General features: G+C 42.0%; 1 long non-coding RNA gene across 4 annotated transcripts in view; it reads right to left on the bottom strand.

Annotated features, from left to right (window-relative positions):
• Positions 1-298: 298 nt before the first annotated feature.
• Positions 299-22,554, bottom strand: part of LOC137752597 (uncharacterized) — a 44,489-nt gene continuing 22,233 nt past the window's right edge. For 2 of the 4 annotated variants that reach the window (XR_011071207.1, XR_011071206.1), the window contains 3 exons: positions 12,437-12,638; positions 10,708-10,909; positions 299-955 (listed from right to left, as the gene is read on the bottom strand). This is a non-coding gene — a long non-coding RNA (uncharacterized lncRNA). Of the gene's footprint in view, positions 956-10,707; positions 10,910-12,436; positions 12,639-13,320; positions 13,470-22,554 lie in introns of all 4 variants that reach the window. The other 2 variants (XR_011071208.1, XR_011071209.1) reach the window with 2 other exon arrangements.

Raw genomic sequence — 22,554 nt, 5'->3', positions numbered from 1 at the left:
TTAGTTGCTTTGTGGTATGTGGGATCTTCCTGGACCAGGGCTCGAACCCATATCCCCTGCATTGGCTGTCAGGCATTGCCTGTCTCAGAAAGGATAGTCTCCCCAGTCCATGAATCGAGTCTTGCCCTGAGCTTTGTGGGTAACTTGGCAACTTGAGGAAATCATGACTCACGCTGTGTTTAGAGAATAATTTCTCCCCAGGAGTCCTGTGACTGTCCTATTTATAGCCAAGTCTCTAATGATTTAAGAAACAACTGAAGGACTGTTGTTATGTCAATTAGTACTTCAAACACACCAATGAGAGCAGCAGTTTATTCTAAAGCCCAGAGCCTGAATGAACAGCAGGTAGAGTGGTGACAACAATGATGACTGGCTCACTTCAGTATTTGCTATGTTCTTTACACCCTTTGGGTGTTGTTGGTGTCTCTTTTACATGTGGTCTCTTCTGTCTCCCCCTGCATCAGTCTGTTTCTTTGAACACGCCTCATTTTAATCACTCTTCTTCCCCAGATTCCATATTGATTTTTTTTTCAATAGAGGAACGTATGATTTTTTAATTTTTTAATTTTTGGTTGCGTTGGGTCTTCATTGGTGCATGCAGGCTTTCTCTAGTTGCAGCAAGCAGGTGCTACTCTTCGTTGCGATGCATGGGCTCTAGGTGTGCAGGCTTCTGTAGTTGTGGCACGTGGGCTCAGTAGTTGTGGCTCACAGGCTCTAGAGTGCAGGCTCAGTAGTTGTGGCGCATGGGCTTAGTTGCTCTGCGGCATGTGGGATCTTCCCGGACCAGGGCTCGAACCCGTGTCCCCTGCATTGGCAGGCGGGTTCTTAACCACTCTGCCACCAGGGAAGTCCCCATATTGATTTTTTAATAGTGCCTTTGTCATACATTGTGACACCTCTTTTTCTAGGTTCTCTTCGGCATTCTTCGTTTTATATAAGCTTTTAGCTTTTAAATCTAAAACAACATAAGAGGTATGATATAAAATTGAATTATATGTTATTAGGAGAGAAATGATTTTCGCTTTATGGTATTATGCCTTCCCACCTAGAGAACATGATTATATTTTCTATTTCTGCAGGTTTTATTCTATGCCCATCAGTGAAATTGTGCAGTTTTCTCATTAAGGTCATATACTTTTCTTGTTAAATTTATTACTAAGTATTTTCTAGTTCTTGATCATTACTGTGAATAATTTTCCCCCAGAAACTCATTGTGGATTTATCAATGCAATGTACCAAATCTGTTTTTAAACAAATTGCCTAAATTTTCCAGTTATATAATCACCTACCCAACCAAAAAAAATTCATCTTGTTTCCCAGATTTTTAAAAATTTTTCATTATTTTGTTTTCTACATCTGTCTAAAACACACACACAAAAAATAAAAAGTATAAGGGCCTATTACCTCTCAATATCAATGTAACTGGTTTTAATAATTCTTAAAGTTTAAGTGGTTTTATAATATTTTATATATTAAATTTGCCTGTGGAGAACTTGGAGTGACTTTTGGTGTGAGTTGTAAAGTCTGTGGCTACACTCATTTTGGGGCATGTGTTTCCTCATTGTCCTGAAACAACTAGCATTCCAGAAGTCTTGGGATATTTGCCCCCATGCGTTTGAGTTTCCACAGTGTTGTGAATTCAGCAGGACTGCCCCCATGGAACTCAGCCTCCACTGAAGTGTGAGTGGGTGCGACCTGTATTTTCCCAGGTGGCCAGCGGAGGGCGACCAGCCTGTCTCTCATGCCAGTGCAGGCCCTGTCTTCTGCCCACAGGCTTGGCCCTGTGCACACCTAACAGGCATTAGGTCTACACAGGACCAGCCAGGTCTGGCTTCGGGAATATGTGGACCTGCATCCACACTAGAGGAGCAGTTTTCCTCAAGAGTTGTTGGGAGGTTCCACCCTTGGAGGGATAGGTGAGGAAGATGTGGGGGGATGCTTCCTGCTGGGGGCTGAGGGATGAGGGTAGGGGGGGTCCATCTTGAGAAGACCCATCAGAGGAAAAGCTTGGGGAAGAATATTTTACTTAGTCATGTGTGTGGTGCAGGAGGAGCCCTGCATCCTTTTAGGGGGCCCTGATCAGTTTTCCAGGCCACTGATTCGGCTGATTGTGCTTTCACTGATGTAGGGTCCGGGCAGCTTTGTCTCACACTAACAAACCACATATGTGTGGGTCTGTTCATAGGCTCTCTCGACTCTTCCTCACAGACTGCTGAGTTTATTTCTGGGATCTCCATTCAATTCCATTCATTTCATTGTATATCTTCAAGCCAGTATCACAGTGTTTCCCTCATTGTGGCTGTGTAAGTACATATGCAATTGGGAAGTGTGAGCCTTCAAATTAGATTTTCCTCGTGAAAAAAATTTTTTTAGACCTGTGGGGTGTCTGAATATTATATATTTTGTGGGTTCCGTTTCTGTTTCCCCATTGCCTGAATGTACCCCTTCCCTCTTTGCTTATGACCTCACGTCCCTATGACCTCCTGATTGTTTTAAGGTGTCAACAGTATGAACAGAGCTTCCATGTAAAAAAGGGTCCTTCCTTTTGTCTGGATAGTTTCTGAAAACAATTCCATGACTCTTTGGAAGCTTGAAGGATGGTCTTCAGTGTTGGATTTGATTGGCTTTGGAACATGTTTCCAAAGGGTGTCTCGAGGGGCCTTCAGTGTGTTCCATCAGCAAGGAAGGAGATTCTAGGTCCATCTACCTCATTACAAATAATTCAATTTCATTCCTTTTTATGGCCGAGTAATATTCCATTGTATTGCCACATCTTCTTTATCCATTCATTTGTTGATGGACATTTAGATTGCTTCCATATCCTGGCTATTGTTAAGTAGTGCTGCAATGAACATTGGAGTGCATGACTCTTTTTGAATTATGGTTTTCTGAGGGTATATGCCCAGTATTGGGATTGCTGGGTCGTATGGTAATTCTATTTTTAGGTTTTCAAGGAACCTCCATACTGTTTTCCACAGTGGCTGTAACAATTTACATTCCCACCAACAGTACAGGAGGGTTCCCTTTTCTCCACACCCTCTCTAGCATTTATTGTTTGTAGATTTTTTGATGATGGCCGTTCTGACCGGTGTGAGGTGATATCTCATTGTGGTTTTGATTTGCATTTTTCTAATGATTAGTGATGTTGAGCATCTTTTCATGTATTTGTTGGCCATCTGTATGTCCTCTTTGGAGAAATGTCTTTTTAGGTCTTCCGCATTTTTGGATTGGGTTGTTTTTGAGATATTGAGCTGCTTGTATATTTTAGAGATTAATCCTTTGTCAGTTGCTTCATTTGCAAATATTTTCTCCCATTCTGATCGTTGTCTTTTTGTTGTTTATGGTTTCCTTTGTTGTGCAATACCTTTTAAGTTTCATTAGGTCCCATTTGTTTATTTTTGTTATTTCCTTTACTCTAGGAGGTGGGTGAAAAAGGATCTTGCTATGATTTATGTCAGAGTGTTCTTCTTATGTTTTCTTCTAAGAGTTTTAGAGTGTCTGGCCTTACATTTAGGTCTTTAATCCATTTTGAGTTTATTTTTGTGTATGGTGTTAGGAACTGTTCTAATTTCATTCTTTTACATGTAGCTGTCCAGTTTTCCCAGCACCACGTATTGAAGAGGTTGTCTTTATTATATATTCTTGCTTCCTTTGTCAAAGATAAGGTGACCATATGTACGTGGGCTTACCTCTGGGCTTTCTATCCTGTTCCATTGATCTGTATTTCTGTTTTTGTGCCAGTACCATACTGTCTTGATTACTGTAGGTTTGTAGAATCGTTTGAAGTCTGGAAGCCTGATTCCTCCAGCTCCGTTTTTCTTTCTCAAGATTGCTTTGGTTATTCGGGGTCTTCCGTGGTTCCATACAAATTGTGCAATTTTTTGTTCTAGTTCTGTGAAAAATGCCATTGGTAATTTGATAGGGATTGCACTGAACCTGTAGATTGCTTTCGACAGTACAGTCATTTTCACAATATTGATTCTTCCAATCCAGGAGCATGGTATATCTCTGCATCTGTTTATGTTATCTTTGATTACTTTCATCAGTGTTTTATAGTTTCCTGAGTACAGGTCTTTTGCCTCCTTAGGTAGTTTTATTCTTAGGTATTTTATTCTTTTTGTTGCGATGGTAAATGGGATTGTTTCCTTAATTTCTCTTTCTCATGTTTCGTTGTTAGTGTATAGGAATGCCAGAGATTTCTGTGCATTAATTTTGTATCCTGCAACCTTACCATATTCAGTGATTAGTTCTAGTAATTTTCTAGTGGCATCTTTAGGATTCTCTATGTATAGTATCATGTCATCTGCAAACAGAGACAAGTTTTAATTCTTCTTTTCCAATTTGGGTTCCTTTTATTTCTTTTTCTTCTCTGATTGCCGCGGCTAGGACGTTGAATAATAGTGGCGAGGGTGGACATCCATGTCTTGTTCCTGATCTTAGAGAAAATGCCTTCAGTTTTTTACCATTGAGAATGATGTTTGCTATGGGTTTGTCGTATATGGCCTTTATTATGTTGAGGTAGGTTCTCTCTATGCCCACTTTCTGGAGAGTTTTTATCATAAATGGGTGTTGAATTTTGTCAAAAGCTTTTTCTACATCTATTGAGATGATCATATGGTTTTTATTCTTTAATTTGTTAATATGGTGTATCACACAGACTGTTTTGCATATACTGAAGAATCCTTGCATCCCTGGGATAAATCCCACTTGATCATGGTGCATTATCCTTTTAATATGTTGTTGGATTCTCTTTGCTAGTATTTTGTTGAGGATTTTTGCATCTATGTTCGATATTGGTCTATAATTTTTTTTCTGATATCTTTGGTTTTGGCATTAGGGTGATGGTGGCCTCATAGAACGAGTTTGGGAGTGTTCCTCCCTCTGCAAGTTTTTGGAAGATTTTGAGAAGGATAGGTGTTAACTCTTCTCTAAGTGTTTTATAGAATTTGCCTGTGAAGCCATCTGATCCTGGACTTTTCTTTGAAACTGTAGTTAAAAATCTTCCATTTCATTACTTGTGAATGGTCTGTTTATATTTTCTAATTCTTCCTGGTTCAATCTTGGAAGGTTGTACTTTTCCAAGAATTTGTCCATTTCTTCCAGGTTGTCCATTTTATTGGCATAGAGTTGCTTGTAGTAGTCTCTTATGATCTTTTGTATTTTTGTGGTGTCAGTTGTAATCTCTCCTTTTTCATTGCTAATTTTATTGAATTGAGCTCTCTTCCTTTTTTTCTTGATGAGTCTGGCTAAAGTTTTATCAATTTTGTTTATCTTCTCAAAGAACCAGCTTTTAGTTTTATTGATCTTTGCTATTGTTTTCTGTTTCCATTTCATTTATTTTTGCTCTGATCTTTGATTTCTTTCCTTCTACTAACTTTGGGTTTCCTTTGTTATTCTTTTTCTAGTTGCTTTAGCTGTAAGGTTAGATTGTTTGAGATTTTTCTTGTTTCTTGAGGTGATCTTGAATTGCTATGAAATTCCTTCTTAGAACTGCTTTTGCTGCATACCATAGGTTTTGGATCATTGCGTTTTCATTGTCATTTGTTTCTAGGTACTTTTTAATTTTCTCTTTGATTTCTTCAGTGATCTCTTGATTATTTAGCAGCGCACTGTTTAACCTTCATGTATTTGTGTTTTTTGCTGGGTTTTTTCCTGTGATTTCTAATCTCATAGTGTTGTGGTCAGAAAAGTTACTTAATATGATTTCAATTTTCTTACTTTTTCCAAGATTTGATTTGTGACCCAAGATTTGATCTATTCTGGAGAACGTTCCACGTGCACTTGAGAAGAAAGTGTATTCTTCTGCTTTCGGGTGGAATGTACTGAAAATACCAATTAAGTCTACCTGGTCTACTGTGTCATTTAAAGCTTGTGTTTCCTTATTTATTTCCCGTCTGGATGATCTATTGGTGTAAGTGGGGTGTTAAAGTCCCCCACTACTATTGTGTTACTGTCGATTTCTCCTTTTTTGGCTATTAGCATTTGTCATGTATTGAGGTGCTCCTATGTTGGGTGCAAAAATATTTATAATTGTTATATCTTCTTGGATTGATCCCTTGATCATTATGTAGTGTCCTTCCTTATCTCTTGTAACAGTCTTTAAAGTCTATTTTATCTTCTATGAGTATTGCTACTCCAGCTTTCTTGTGATTTCCGTTTGCATGGAATATCTTTTTCCGTCCTCTCACTTTCAGTCTGTATGTATCCCTAGGTCTGAAGTGGGTTTCTTATAGACAGCATATATAAGGGTCTTGTTTTTGTATACATTCAGCTAGTCTGTGTCTTTTGGTTGGAGCATTTAATCCACTTATATTCAAGGTAATTACTGATATGTATGTTCCTATTACCATTTTAATTGATTTGAGTTTGTTCTTGTGGGTCTTTTTCTTCTCTTGTGTTTCCTGCTTAGAGAAGTTCCTTTAGCATTTGTTGTGAAGCTGGTTTGGTGGTGCTGAATTCTCATGGCTTTTGCTTGTCTGTAAAGCTTTTGATTTCTCCATGGAATCTGAATGAGATCCTTGCTGGGTAGAGTAATCTCGGTTACAGGTTTTTCCCTTTCATCATTTAAAATATGTCCTGCCCCTCCCTTCTGGCTTGCAGAGTTTCTGCTGAAAGATCAGCTGTTAACCTTATTGGGGATTCCCTGGTATGTTATTTGTTGCTTTTCCCTTGCTGCTTTTAATATTTTTTCTTTGTATTTAATTTTTGATAGTTTGATTAATATGTGTCTTGGCATGTTTCTCTTTGGGTTTATCCTGTATGGGACTCTCTGCACTTCCTGGACTTGAATGACTATTTTCTTTTCCATGTTAGGGAAGTTTTCAACTATAATCTCTTCAAATATTTCCTCAGACCCTTTCTTTTTCTCTTCCTCTTCTGGGACCATTATAATTCGAATGTTGGTGAGTTTAATGTTGTCCCAGTGGTCTCTGAGACTGTCCTCAATTCTTTTCATTCTTTTTTCTTTATTCTGCTCTGGGGCAGTTATTTCCACTATCTTATCTTACAGGTCACTTATCCGTTCTTGTGCCTCAGTTATTCTACTATTGATTCCTTCTAGAGTATTTTAAATTTCAGTTATTGTGTTATCACTGTTTGTTTGCTCTTTAATTCTTCTAGATCCTTGTTACATGTTTCTTGTATTTTCTCCATTCTGTTTCCGAGATTTTGGATTATCTTTACTGTCAGTACTCTGAATTCTTTTTCAGGTAGGCTGCCTATTCTGTCTTCATTTATTTGGTCTCATAGGTTTTTACCTTGCTCTTTCGTCTGCCACATATTTTTTTGTTGTTTCTTTTTTTTTTTTTTTTTTTGATGGGTGGGGCTGTATTCCTGTCTTACTGGTTGTTTGGCCTGAGGTGTCCAGCACTGGAGTTTGCAGGCAGTTGGATAGAGCTGGGTCTCGATGCCAAGATGAGGACCTCCAGGAGGCCTCACTCTGATTAATATTCCCTGGGGGCTGACGTTCTCTGCTAGTCCAGTGGTTTGGAGTCGGAGCTCCCACCACAGGAGCTTGGGTCTGACCTCTGGCCTGGGAACAAAAATCCTGCAAGCCACGTGGTGAAGCAAAAAACCAAAAATACAATCACAAAAAATTAAAAACAAAATAAAATTAGAAAGATTAAAAAATATATTGGGAAAAGTAATAATATAATTGAAACAACTGCAATAAGGTAAAACAAAACCACAACAGAAAAAAAGCCAAAAGCCGCAGGACAATAACAAAGTATAAAAAATAAAATTAGAAAAATAAAAGATTAGAAAAAAATATATAAAGGAATCAACATCAGTGAATCAACAACAAGGTAAAACAGAACCCCAATCTAAGAGGAAAAAAAAAAAACAAAACCTTGGCTACAGGGTGGTGGTGGGGGGCAGTGTGGAGTGTAGGCAGAGGTGGAACTCAGGCAGGGGCAGGGTTTAGGGTGGGGCAGGACCTAGGTGGGTGGGTTGGGTGACGTTTGAGTGTGAGGCGGAGCCTAGGCTCAGGACCCAGGCAGCCAGAAAAGGCCTTGGGGACAGAGCCCAGGCAGGGCGACATTCAAGCATGGGGCGGGGCCTCTGCTTAGGACCTGCCCAGAAGTGGAGAGGTAGCACATCCAAAGGGCTGCCTATGGAGTGTGGAGTTCTGGAGTTTGGAGGTAAGGCCCTCAGCGAGGATGTGTGGGTGGGGTTTAGGCCCAGTGTGTTGGAGGGGATCTCCGAGTATAGAGGTAGGGCCCTGGGTGGGTGTGTAGGGGCGGGGCTTCGGTCTGTGGGCAGTAGGGAGGATCCGAGGGCAGAGGATTAGGCCTGGGAGCCCAACAGGCTCCCCAGTGCCTAAGTGGACAGAGAAATCGCTGCCCGTGTTCCCTTCCATTCCTCTGCATCCCCCCATGTCTCCCCCAGGGTCTCCCCCATTCCTGCTGGACCCCAACCGTGGGTGTAGGAACTCCTCCCCTCCCCCAACCACCCCACAGGGGTGCCAGCTCTGTAGGTCCAGCCTTTACTTTTGCTCCCCCTTCCCTCCCTCCCACTCCCTTAGGACCTGCATGGCTGGAGGGGGCCTCCGTGAGCAGAGGATCAGGACTGGGAACTCAGCAGGCTCCCGGGGGCCCAAGAGGGCAGGGGACACCTGGCCATGCTCCCTTTTGATCCTCTGCCCTCCCAATGGTCCCCCAATTTCCCCCATTGGGCATAGGATCCCTTCTCCCCCAGCCACCCCTCAGGGTCGCCAGTACAGTCCCACCTCCTCTTCTCCTCACCCCTCACTCCCCTGCCATGCCCCACGTCCTACCCCGTCACTGGGGGTTCTTCTCATCCCTTTAGGTGTCCGAGGTCCCCCATCTTGTGCAGAGATGCGAATTCTGCATCAACCTAGTCTGAAATCTTGACTCCTCTCCCAAGTCATATTTTTGTCTGCACTACTTTATTATCTGTATATCATCTCAGGCCCAGTGTCTGTTCAGATCTTTACCCATTGTGAATGTAGCTGTTTGGTTTCTCGTTCTTTTCACAAACTGAGTAAAATTTCTTTATCTGATATATGTTTGGGAAATAAATATATATTTCTCTCAGTGTGTGGCTTCTCTTTTTGCTTAGAGAGGAAAGTAATTCACAGAGGAGAATAACACATGCATCAGGTGTTACTGCTGTTTGTTTCCTCTTGTGTGAGGGCTTTTTGTTCCAAATCCTGCTTCGTGAGCTATGTGACCAGACCCATGGCTGCCCTCATACTGTCTACACCTTAAAGGAATCAAGAGATCTTCAATACATGTGTGCCTCAGCAAAGGGGAGGGGGATGTACATCTCAGTGAAGGGGAGCAGAAAAGGACACACCAAAATATGGAATTTCAATGACCCCATAGCTCTAACACAATTATTTTTTTTAAAAAAACCCTCAAATTTGAAGGCTCACACCTCCCACTTTCAAATGTTCTGAACACAACCCCAGGAAATGAAACACAGTGAAACTGACATGAGGATATATACTGAGATGAATAGAATTGAAAGGAGGTCCAAGAAATACTCATCAGTCGTCTGTGAGAAAGAGTTGAGAGACCCCAGGAAGAAGACACACATCTCTGGTGTGTTACCCAAAGACAAAACTACCAGGGACCTAGAGCAGTGAAAGGACAGTCACCCTAACAACAACAACAAAAAGACCTAGAATACAGAACATCATGCATGACCCTAAAAGAGAACACCAGACTCCTTCCCCACCCCACACAAGACTCCTCACCCATTTTTCCTCTGCTGGGGCCTCTGAGACAGACCTCCCTGCCCCCAGTAACCCCAACCAGCAGTCCCTGTCAGGAAACATCCTCCCACCCCATTTCCTCACCTTTCTCTACCAGGCCAGCACCTCCCAGCAGGTCCAGAGGAAACCTAGCTACCCTCCCTGTGGATGCAGCTCTGCATTTTCCCGAAGCCAAAGCCCTGGCCTGTCCTGGAGAGACCTAACGCCTGTCAGCTGTGCACAGGGCCAAGCCTGTGGGCACAAGAGGCAGGTACCACATTGGTGAGAGGCTGGTTTGTCGCCCTCCACTGGCCAACTGGGAAAATGCAGGGGGCACCCACTCCCACTTCAGTGAGGGCTGAGTTTTCTGCAGGCAGTCCTGCTCAATGCACTACACTCTGCAAATTCCAAGGGATGGAGGCCAATATCCCAGGACTTCTGGAACCCTAATTATAGGACAATTAGGAACCACATGCCATGAAACGAATGTAGGCACAGACTTTACGACTCGCACTAAAAGTCACTCCAAATTCTCTGCAGGCAAATTGAAAATATACGAAACCATAAAAAATTACAGAGGATCACAGAGAAGAATATTGACACGGCCATGGGTCTCATCACGTCCATCATGAGCTGTGATTTTCAACACACATCATGAAGAGCCTTCACACAAAAGGAAACAAAATGTAACAACAATTACTTTACTAAATGAAAATTTCTCCATGCTGAAATACCTTATGCCGAAAGCCAGAAGACAAGCCGCAAACTGGAAGAAAAAACGTATCTGCCAAACACAGATCGGATAAAGAATTTTTCCTCAGAGTAGACAAAGCACTAGAAAACAGACAGCTCCATTCAAGATAAGTCAAGATCTGAAGAGACACCAGGCCTACGAAGATATACAGATAATACATAAGTGGACAGAAATATGATCCAGATTGGACCTTATGAGGAATGCAAAATTATAACCACAAGATAGCACTACACACCTCTGAGTCCTGCTAACCTCCCGAAATGACGATACCCATCACTGGAGGATGAGGAACAACAGCAACTCTCCTTTCTTGCTGATGAAATGCAGATAATGGTCCCTGGAGACACCATTGGGCACCATGGGCCAAAGCCAAAATAGTCTAACACCTGCAGACCACCTGGCAGGCCTCCAAGCATTCACGCAGTTGGTTTGAAAACCTGTATACAAACAAAAACAAAAACAATGTTTTGCACAGAAGCTCCACTCATACTGTCTACACCTTAAAGGAATCAAGAGGTCTTCAATACATGTGTGCCTCAGCAAAGGGGAGCAGAACAGGACACCCCGAAATATGGAATGTCAACAGATCCCACAGCTTAACATAATTATTTAATAAGGAGAAAACTCAAGATAGAAGGCTCAGACCTCCCACTTTCAAATGTTCTGAACAGAACCCCAAGAAATGAAACACGGTGAATCTGGCATAAGGATGTATATTGAGATGAATGGAAATCAAAGGATCTCCCAGAAATAAACCCATCGGTCTGTAAGGAATAGTCGAGAGACCCCAGCAAGAACACACACATCTCTGGTGTCTTAGCTGAAGACAAAAGCTGCCAGGGACCTAGAGCAGTGAAAGGACAGTCACCCTAACAACAACAACAAAAAGACCTAGAATATGGAACATCATGACCCTAAAAGAGGACACTGGACTCCTTCCCCACCCCACACAAGACTAGAAGTCACAATATTCCTCCCCATTTTTCCTCTGCTGGGGCCTCTGAGACAGACCTCCCTGCCCCCAGTAACCCCAACCAGCAACCCGTCAGGAAAACATCCCCCTGCCCCGCCATTTCCTCACCTTCCCCTACCAGGCCAGACATCCCAGCAGGTCTAGAGAAAACCTAGCTACCCTCCATGTGGATGCAGCACTGCATTTTCCCGAAGCCAAAGCCCTGGCCTGTCCTGGAGAGACCTAACGCCTGTCAGCTGTGCACAAGGCCAAGCCTGTGGGCAGAAGAGGAAGATCCCGCACTGGTGAGAGAGACTGGTTTGTGACCCTCCGCTGGCCAACTGGGAAAATGCAGGGGGCACCCACTCCCACTACAGTGGAGGCTGAATTTTTTGCGGGTAGCCCCACTCAATGCAACACACTCTCCAAGTTCCAAGGGACGGAGGCCAATATCCCAGGACTTCTGGAACCCTAATCATAGGACAGTTAGGAACCACGTGCCACGAAACGAATGTAGGCACAGACTTTACGACTTGCACTAAAAGTCACTCCAAATTGTCTGCAGGCAAATTGAAAACATACGAAACCATAAAAAATTACAGAGGATCACAGAGAAGAACATTGACACGGCCATGGGTCTCGTCACGTCCATCACGAGCTGTGATTTTCAACACACATCATGAAGAGCCCTCACACAAGAGGAAACAAAAAGTAACAACAATTACTTTATTAAATGAAAATTTCTCCATGCTGAAATAACTTATGCCGAAAGCCAGAAAACAAGCCACAAACTGGAAGAAAAAACATATTTGCCAAACACAGATCAGATAAAGAATTTTTCCTCAGAGTAGACAAAGAACTTGAAAACAAAAGCTCCATTCAAGGTAAGTCAAGATCTGAAGAGACACTTGGCCTACAAAGATATACAGATAATACGTAAGTGGACAGAAATATGATCCAGATCAGAGTTATGAGGAATGCAAAATTACAACCACAAGACAGCACTACACACCTCTGAGTCCTGCTAACCTCCCGAAATGATGATACCCATCACTGGAGGATGAGGAACAACAGCAACTCTCCTTTCTTGCTGATGAAATGCAGATAATGGTCCCTGGAGACACCATTGGGCACCATGGGCCAAAGCCAAAATAGTCTAACACCTGTAGACCACCTGGCAGGCCTCCAAGCATTCACACAGTTGGTTTGAAAACCTGTATACAAACAAAAACAAAAACGATGTTTTGCTTGGAAGCTCCACTCATGCTGTCTACACCTTAAAGGAATCAAGAGGTCTTCAATACATGTGTGCCTCAGCAAAGGGGAGGGGGGTGTACATATCAGCAAAGGGGAGCAAAAAAGAACACCCTGAAATATGGAATGTCAACAGACCCCACAGCTCTACCTGAGTTATTAAAAAAACAAAAACAAAAAAAAAAACAAGATTGAAGGCTCAGACCTACAACTTTCAAATGTTCTGAACACAGCCCCTGGGAAGTGAAACATGGTGAAACTGGCATGAGGATATATACTGAGATGAATGGAATTGAAAGGTGATCCCAGAAATAAGTCCATCGGTCTGTGGGGAAGAGTCAAGAGACCCCAGGAAGAACACACACGTCGTCCCTGGTGTGTTAGCTGAAGACAATGCTGCCAGGGACCTAGAGCAGTGAAAGGACGGTCATGCTAAGAAAATAAAAAGACCTAGAATATGGAACATCATGACCCTAAAAGAGGACACCAGACTCCTTCCCCACCCCACACAAGACTGACTAAAATTCACAATTTTCCTCCCCCATTTATTCCTCTGCTGGGACCTCTGAGATGGACCTCCCTGCCCCCGGTACCCCCAACCAGCAGCCCCCGTCAGGAAACATCTTCTCCTCATTTCCTCACCTTTCCCTACCAGGCCAGCACCTCCCAGCAGGTCCAGAGGAAACTTAGCTACCCTCCATGTGGATGCAGCTCCACATTTTCCCGAAGAAAATCGACACGGCCATGTGTCTGGTCACGTCAATCACGAGCTGTGATTTTCAACACACACCCTGAAGAGCCCTCACACAAGAGGAAACAAAAAGCAACAACATGTACTTTATTAAATGAACATTTCTCCTCACTGACATACCTTAATCTGAAAGCCAAAAGTGCAGCCACAAAAAAATGGAGGTAATGAATACAACAACAACAAAAGAAAACCTTGAAACTGGCAGAGAGAAGTATTTGCTGAATACACATGGGATAAAGAATATTTACTCACGTAAGACATAGAACTAGAAGAGCATCAACTACACTCAAAATACACAAACATCTGAATAGACAGGATGGGCAACACCTGCAGATCTGGGGAAAGGGCCAAAGAGTGTCTGCTTTTCGACTGTGTGCTCCTGTGCTGAAGATAGTGACAAAGCTGCCAGACAGGGCCGGAATGTGCGAAAGAGTCTGGGGCATTGATGCCATGGATTGAAATAAATTCAGTGGACTCCCCGATTACGTGGACATCTTTCCAGGACAGTTAAGAGCACAGATGGGCACTTGCTAGGCAGGGATATGTTTCAGTGGTCGGCCATGCAGTGAGTGATTCAATTGGAGGTGGTGAGCCTGGATGTAGAGGGTCCTGTTGGGAAACTCCTGGGACATTCCTGTAAGAAAAAGTTGAGTCCTGTGCCAGGGCAATGGTTGTGAGGCTGGGTCATTGGGAAGAGGCAGTACAGATATTCAAGTGGCAGAATCAAGTACCAGGAGTTAGCTGTAGGAGGGAAGGCAAGGCAGGAGTCCCGTCTATACTCAGATTTCTGGCTCAAACAACTGGACTTAACACTGCACCAACTGGCACATTGGAAGTAGATGGGCCACGAAGCAGGTGCAGACAGACGATGAGCAGTTCAGTGATGGGTGTCAGACACGTTGTGAAAGCCCCAGTGGAATAAAGGTGTGCTCGTCTGGACTCTGACTCCTGGTTCATTCTGCCTGCCCAGTTTTGTACATCACACCTCGTCAGTTTTAAAACACACATCCTTTTTCGCTTCTCTGAAATCAGGATTTTTTAAATGACTGTGTGACATGGTTTAGTGGGCAGTGTACTTTTTTAGAGGTACATAAAATAGTGGTTCTTCTTACAATGGACGAAATCTTGGCTTTGGTGAAATACAATAATGTCTATCAAACTCAGAAGAAAATAATACATGAATGTCTCTCCTTATGTCCTAAATTTTACCGTGTTCCAAAAAGATCTGAAGTACCCTTTCAAAATAAAGCTCGTAGGACAGGACAATTTCTGTAAAAAGACAAAATCCACGCCTGGGATCGATTATTGGAAAGAATCCTCAGAAGGCCCTTCTCTCCCACAGGAGGGGTTATCGGTTGACTGTGTTTACAGCTCAAATAAAAACAACAGAATGGGAATTCCCTGATGGTCCAGTGGTTAAGAGTTGGCCTTTTCACACTTTCACTGCTGTGGCCCGGGTTCAATCCGTGGTCGGGGAACTAAGATCCCAGAAGACTTTTGGCACAGCCAAAATAAAAACAAAAACCACAGAAGGACAAACAAGCTTCCAGAAGCTCCCAATCCTAAGAACTAAAACCCAAACCAGGAGACAGAATAATCTAGGAAAAAAAAATAACAGGAATAAATTTACTTTCAGATAGCACAGATGGGTGTGGCTTGGAGGTCTCAGGATGGCATCTTTTAAAAAGAGTGGATTTGGTGGGGACTTAAGAGCTTCATTGCTGCTCTTCCCAAAAAGAATATGATGAAAGACAAGGCCCATTAATATCTTAGTGATACTATTCAAGGTCTTCATACATCTTCACTGAAGAACTGAACAAACATCTCCTGGGACAAACAAAACATTCTGAAAGAACAGCCTGTATGCTTTGTAGACTGTTCTGTGGCACAGCACACAGCTGGGTCCACACTCATTTTGGGTGAAGCCAGGCTGCTGCCACATGCAGGAAGCAGAGCCTCTGACTCGCTGAAAGTAGTGAGTCCTTCCACATTGGGGTTCATAATGCAGACCATGTGGCTGCCTGCCTCCTCCACACAGTAGCAAAACAAGGGCTCCAAGACGTCAGCATCTGAAACCCCAAGGGCTTTACTTCAACTCTCTTCTGAAACTTTGCATCTCCCCACCCATCACTGAATGCCAAGTCACCCCTTTCCTTTCCACAGCTCTGACCTTTTCCAGCTTCTGTTACCAGGCTCTACTTGGGGCTAATAAGAATAGCAATAGGACTTCCCTGGTGGCACAGTGGTTAAGAATCCACCTGCCAATTCAGGGGACATGGGTTCAAGCCCTGGTCCAGGAAGATCCCAAATGCCACGGAGCAACTAAGCCCATGCGCCACAGCTACTCAGCCTGCACTCTAGAGCCCATGAGCCACAACTACTGAGCCTGCATGCTACAACTACTGAAGCCCACGTGCCTAGAGCCTGTGCTCCACAACAAGAGAAGCCACCACAATGAGAAGTCCACGCACCGCAACAAAGAGTAGCCCCTGCTCGCCGCAACTAGAGAAAGCCTGTGTGCAGCAACGAAGACCAAACACAGCCAAAAATAAATATTAATAAATAAATAAATAAAACAAGAATAGCAATAAGTATGGAAGTGTTCATACTAACAGGTACAATTTTTGAGAACCTGCCATGTGCCATGCTTTCTTTATATGCTCTCATTTAATTCTCACACAAATTCCTGGGAGCATGAATCCCATTTTCTTAATGAAATCCTGGACACTGAAGGCAGAAAAATATGGTTCCTATGTGTCAGTTTAAAGAAAAATATCTTAAGTCAGAAGTGGGGGGAGGTGGTACATTACTATTTGTTATATTATTCCTTATACGTCTCTGTTTCCACAGCCAATTTCTTTTCATTAACAGAAAAATGAGCCTGAAGTTTACCACTCAGCCTAAAAATACCACCACTACCAACACCAAGAGAATAGCAGGAAGAGGTGCTGCTGGCCGCTTGTACCCCACACCCCGAGATGCCTTTACCTGGTTTATTTTGACTACTTAAAGGCTGCACCTGAGGGAGAAACAGAGAAATAATAAGCAAAAGGACCAGATTCAGGAAACTCTTGTTCTACAAATACATGTGGCCAGAGGTCTTTAAATTGTTAGGCACAGACTCTTATTAAAAATAACGGTGCCAGAGAAGGACGTCAGCTCACCTCCTCTCACAACAACACCAAAATCACAACTAACTGCTGTGATCACAACACAGCAAATCACAACAAAAAAACAATGGAACCTACCAGAAAAATTATCCTACATCCAAAGACACAGAAGAAACCACAATGAGATGGTAGGAGGGGCACAATTGTGATAAAATCCAATCCCATACCCACCAGGTGGGCAATGCACAAACTGGAAAATAATAATATCGTAGAGGTTACCCCACAGCAGTGAAAGTTCTGAGCCCCACATCAGGCTCCCCAGCCTGGAGGTGTGGCATCGGGAGGAGGAGCCCCCAGAGTATCTGGCTTTAAAGACCAGTGGGGTTTGATCACAGGAACTCCACAGGACTTTGGGAAACAGAAACTCCACTCTTGGAGAGAGCATACAAGGTCTTGTGTGCATCAGGACCCGGGGGACAAAGCAGTGATCTCATAGGAGCCCAGGCCAGACCTACCTGGTGGTATTGGAGAGTCTCCTGTAGAGGTGGGGGGTGACTGTGGCTCAATGCAGGGACAAAGACACGGGTGGTGGTAGTTCTGGGGGATTATCATTGGCGTGAGCCCTCCTGGAGGCCACCGTTTTCTCACCAAGACCTGGCCCTACCCAACCTATAGGCTCCAGTGCTGGGACTCCTCAGACCAAACCAACAGGGCAGGAACACATCTGCACCCATCAGCAGACAGGCTGCCTAAAGTCTTCCTGAGCTCACTGCTTCCCACTAAACACACCCCTTGACACAGCCCTGGCCACCAGAGGGACAAGACCCAGATCCATCCACCAGTGGGCACGAACCAGTTCCTCCCACCAGAAAGCCTGCACAAGCTTCTTAGACCAGCCTCATCCTCTAAGGGGTAGACACGAGAAGCAAGAAGAACTACAACCATGCAGCCTGTAGAACGGAAACCGCAATCACAGAAAGTTAGACAAAATGAGATGTCAGAGGAATATATCCCAAACGAAGGAACAAGATAAAGCCCCAGAAGAGCAACTAAGTGAAGTGGAGATAGTCGATCTACCCGAAAAAGTATTCAGAGTAGGGTTTCCCTGGTGGCGCAGTGGTTGAGAGTCTGCCTGCCAATGGAGGGGATACGGGTTCGAGCCCTGGTCCGGGAAGATCCCACATGCCACGGAGCAACTGGGCCCGTGAGCCACAATTACTGAGCCTGTGCGTCTGGAGACTGTGCTCCGCAACAAGAGAGGCCACGACAGTGAGAGGCCCATGCACCGCGATGAAGAGTGGCCCCCGCTTGCTGCAACTAGAGAAAGCCCTCGCACAGAAACGAAGACCCAACACAGCCAAAAATAAATAAAATAAATAAATTTTTAAAAAAAAAAGTATTCAGAGTAAAGACAGTAAAGATGATCCAAGATCTTACAAAAAGAATGGAGGCACAGACTGAGAAGACAAAAGAAATGATTAACAAAGAGCTAGAAGATCTAAAACAGAGATGAACAATAAGATAACTAAAATGAAAAATACACTAGACAGAATTGACAGCAGAATAAATGAGTCAGAAGAAAGGCTACGTGAGTTGGAAGACAGAATGGTGGAAATCCCTGCCATGGAACAGAATAAAGAAAAAAGAATGAAAAGAAATGAGGACAGTATAAAAGACCTCTGGGACAACATTAAACACACCAACATTCACATTGTAGGGTTCCCAGAAGGAGAAGAGAGAAAGGACCTGAGAAAATATTTGAAAAGATAATAGCTGAAAACTTCCCTAACATGGGAAAGGAAGCAGTCACCCAAGTCCAGGAAGTGCAGAGAGCCCCAGTCAAGATAAACCGAAGGAGGAGCATGCTGAGACACATAGCAGTCAAAGTGACAAAAATTAAAGACAAAGATAAAAAATTAAAAGCAACAAGGGAAAAGCAACAAATAACATACAATGGAATTGCCATAAGGTATCAGCTAGTTTTTCAATGGAAACTCTGCAGGCCAGAAGGTAGTGGAACCATATACTGAAAGTGATGAAAGGGAAGAACCTACAACCAAGAATACTCTACCCAGCAATCTCATTCAGATTCGAAGGAGAATTCAAAAGCTTTACAGACAAGCAAAAGCTAAGAGAATTCAGCAGCACCGGACCAGCTTTGCAACAAATGCTAAAGGAACTTCTCTAGGTGGGGAAAAAAAGAAAAGAAAAGAAAAAGGCCACAACTAGAAACAAGAAAATTATGAATGGAAAAACTCACTGGTAAAGGCAAACATAAAGAAAAAGTAGGAAAGCAACCAAACACAAATATGATATCAAAACGAGCAATCATGAGGAGAGTACAAACGCAGGATACTGGAGATGCATTTGAAATTAAAAGAGCAGCAACAGGGCTTCCCTGGTGGCGTAGCGGTTGAGAATCTGCCTGCCAATGCAGGGGACATGGGTTCGAGCCCTGGTCTGGGAAGATCCCACATGCCGCGGAGCAACTGGACCCGTGAGCCACAACCGCTGAGCCTGCGCGTCTGGAGCTTGTGCTCCGCAACAAAGAGAGGCTGCGACAGTGAGAGGCCTGCGCACCATGATGAAGAGTGGCCCCCGCTTGCCACAACTAGAGAAAGCCCTCACACAGAAACGAAGACCCAACACAGCCAAAAAATATATATATAAATAAAAATAAAAATTAAGAGCTTTGAGATATAATTTAAAAAAAAAGACATTCTATAAATAATCACAGAAGTAACTATAATAAAAAAAATATCTTGTATCCAGAAGATAGCTAAACTCATTCTAATAACTAATCACTGGGTTCTTTTGGATTTTCTAGGTAAAACTTGAGTTGCCTATGAAAAAAATGAAAATTTATTTTTGGTTTCCCATCTTTATAACTTTTATTTATTTTTCTTTCTTCCTGACCCTAGACAGAGCTTTTAACATTGAAAATAAATGGTGATAGAAGATATCCTTGACTCATTTCTAATTTGCTAAATTTTCAATTTTTCAATAGTAAGTCTGATATTTGTGCTAGTTTATTTTTAAATACCTATGTGCTAGTTTATTCTTAAATATCCAATTAAAGAAGTTCCATACCAATTTTATGACATAAGCTTATAACAAATGGGAGTAAAACTTTATCATTTTTTTCTACCACATTGAAACAATCTTATGATTCTTCCCTCATTCTGTTAATGCAGCGAATTACATTAATTGACTGTCAACTGTTAAACCAATCTTGCATTCACTGAATAAACACTACTTAATACTGGAAAAAAAAAAAAAAAAAGAGCAGCAACAAAACAATCTTGTTTATATATAGACCGCTATATCAAATCTCATGGTAATCACAAACCAAAAATCTACAATAGATACACACACCAAAAAAAAAAAAGGAATCCAAACACAACATTAAAGTTAGTCATCAGATCACAAGAGAAGAGGGAGTTCCCTGGCTATCCAGTGGTTAGGACTCAGCGCTTTCACTGATGTGGGCCCAGGTTCAATCTCTGGTCAGTGAACTAAGATCCTGCAAGCCACACAGGACTGCCAAAAAAAAAGATGTCTCAGTAAATCACAAGAGAAGAGAACAAAAGAGGAAGGGGAGAAAAAAGACCTACAAAAACAAATCCAAACAATTAACAAAACAGCAATAAGAACATACATATTGATAATTACCTTAAACGTAAACGGATTAAATGCTCCAACCAAAAGACATAGACTGGCTGAATGGATACAAAAACAAGACCAGTATATATGCTGTCTACAAGAGAGCCACTTCAGATCTAGGGACACATACAGACTGAAAGTGAGGAGACTGAAAAAGGTATTCCATGCAAATGGAAATCAAAAGAAAGCTGGAATAGCAATACTCATATCAGACAAAACAGACGTTAAAATAAAGACTGTTATAAGAGTCAAAGAAGGACACCACATAATGATCAAGGGATCAATCAAGAAAAAGATATAACAACTGCAAATATATATGCACTCAACATAGGAGCACCTCAATATATAAGGAAAATACTAACAGCCATAAAAGGAGAAATCAACAGTAACACAATAGTGGGGGACTTTAACACCCCACTTTCATCAATGGACAGATCACCCATAAAGTAAATCAGTAAGGAAACACAGGCCTTAAATGACACATTAGACCAGATGGACTTAACTGATATTTATAAAGCATTCCAACCACAAGCAGCAGAATACACATTCTTTTCAAATGCACATGGAACATTCTCCAGGATTAATAATATGGTGGGCCACAAAGCAAGCCTTGGTAAATTTAAGAAAACTGAAATCATATCAAGCATCTTTTCCAATCACGACCTTATGAGATTAGAAATCCACTACAAGAAAATAACTGTAAAAAACACAAACACGTGGAAGCTAAACAATATGCTACTAAACAACCAATGGATCACTGAAGAAATCAAAGAGGAAATCAAAAAATACCTAGAGACAGAGAATTCCCTGGTGGCCCAGTGGTTAGGACTCCACGCTTTCACTGTCAAGGGCCTGGGTTCGATCCCTGGTCAGTGAACTAAGATCCCACAAGCCGCACAGTGCAGCAAAGAAAGAAACAAACAAAAAAAAACTAGGCAGAAATGAAAAAGAAAGAACGAAAGCACGAAGATCCAAAACATATGGGATGCAGCAAAAGCAATTCTAAGAGGGAAGTTTATAACAATACAATCTTACCTCTGGAAACAAGAAAAATCTCAAATAATCTAACCTTATACCTAATGGAATTAGAGAAAGGACAAAACGAAAAGTTAGTAGAAGGAAAAGAAATCATAAAGATCAGAGCAGAAAGACATGAAATAGAGACAAAAAAATAAAAAATAGAAAAGATCAATGAAACCAAAAGCTGGTTCTTTGAAAAGATAAATAAAATATATAAACCTTTAGCCAAACTCATCAAGAAAAAAGGCGAGAGGGCCCAAATCAATACAATCAGAAATGAAAAAGGAGAAGTTAAACTGACACCATGAAAATACAAAGGATCATAAGAGGCTACTATAAACAACTATATGTCAATAAAATGGACAACATAGAAGAAATGGACAAATTCTTAGAAAGTTACAATCTCCCAAGAACCAGGAAGAAATAGAAAATGTGAACAGAGCAGTTACCAGTAAGGAAATTCAATCACTAGTTTTAAAACACCCAGCAAACCAAAGTCCAAGACCAGATGGCTTCACAGGTGAATTCTACCAAAAATTTAGAGAAGAGTTAACACCTATCCTTCTCAAACTATTCCCAAAAAACTGCAGAGGAAAGAATGCTTCCAAACTCATTCTACCAGGCAAGCATCACCCTGCTAGCAAAACCAAAGGTATTACAAAAAAGGAAAATTACAGGTCAATATCACTGATGAACATAGATGCAAAAATCCTCAACAAAATATTAGCAAGTTGAATCCAACAGTACATCAAAAGGATCATACACCATGATCAAATGGAATTTATCCCAGGGATGGAAGGATTTTTCAATATCCACAAATCAATGTGATACACCACAATAACAATTAAAGAATAAAAACATTTCATTTTAATAGATGCAGAGAAAGCTTTTGACAAAATTTGACATCCATTTATGATAAAAACTCTCCAGAAAATGGGCATAAAGGGAACATACCTCAACATAATAAAGGCCATATATAAGCCCACAGATAACATCATACTCAATGGTGAAAAGCTAAAAGCATTTCCTCTAATATGAAGAACAAGACAAGGATGCCCACTCTTGTCACTTTTGTTTAACATAGTATTGGAAGTTCTTGCCACAGCAATCAAAGAAAACGAAATAAAAGGAATCCAAATGGAAAGGAAGAAGTAAAACTGTCAGTGTTTGTTTGCAGATGACATACTATACATTGAAAACAGTTTAAACCACACATACTTAAAATCTACCTTTTGATCTATTGATGCATGCTTACAACCCTGAAACCAAGTTTCCTCCTGCCTTTTAAAATTTATCCTTCTCAGCATATAAAATTACTGATAGAAGGACATA

The sequence above is a fragment of the Eschrichtius robustus genome, chromosome 19 (assembly GCF_028021215.1).
Source record: "Eschrichtius robustus isolate mEscRob2 chromosome 19, mEscRob2.pri, whole genome shotgun sequence".
Lineage (NCBI taxonomy): Eukaryota > Metazoa > Chordata > Mammalia > Artiodactyla > Eschrichtiidae > Eschrichtius > Eschrichtius robustus.
Note: the sequence above shows the minus strand (reverse complement) of the source record. Positions and strands in the feature narration are given on the sequence as shown.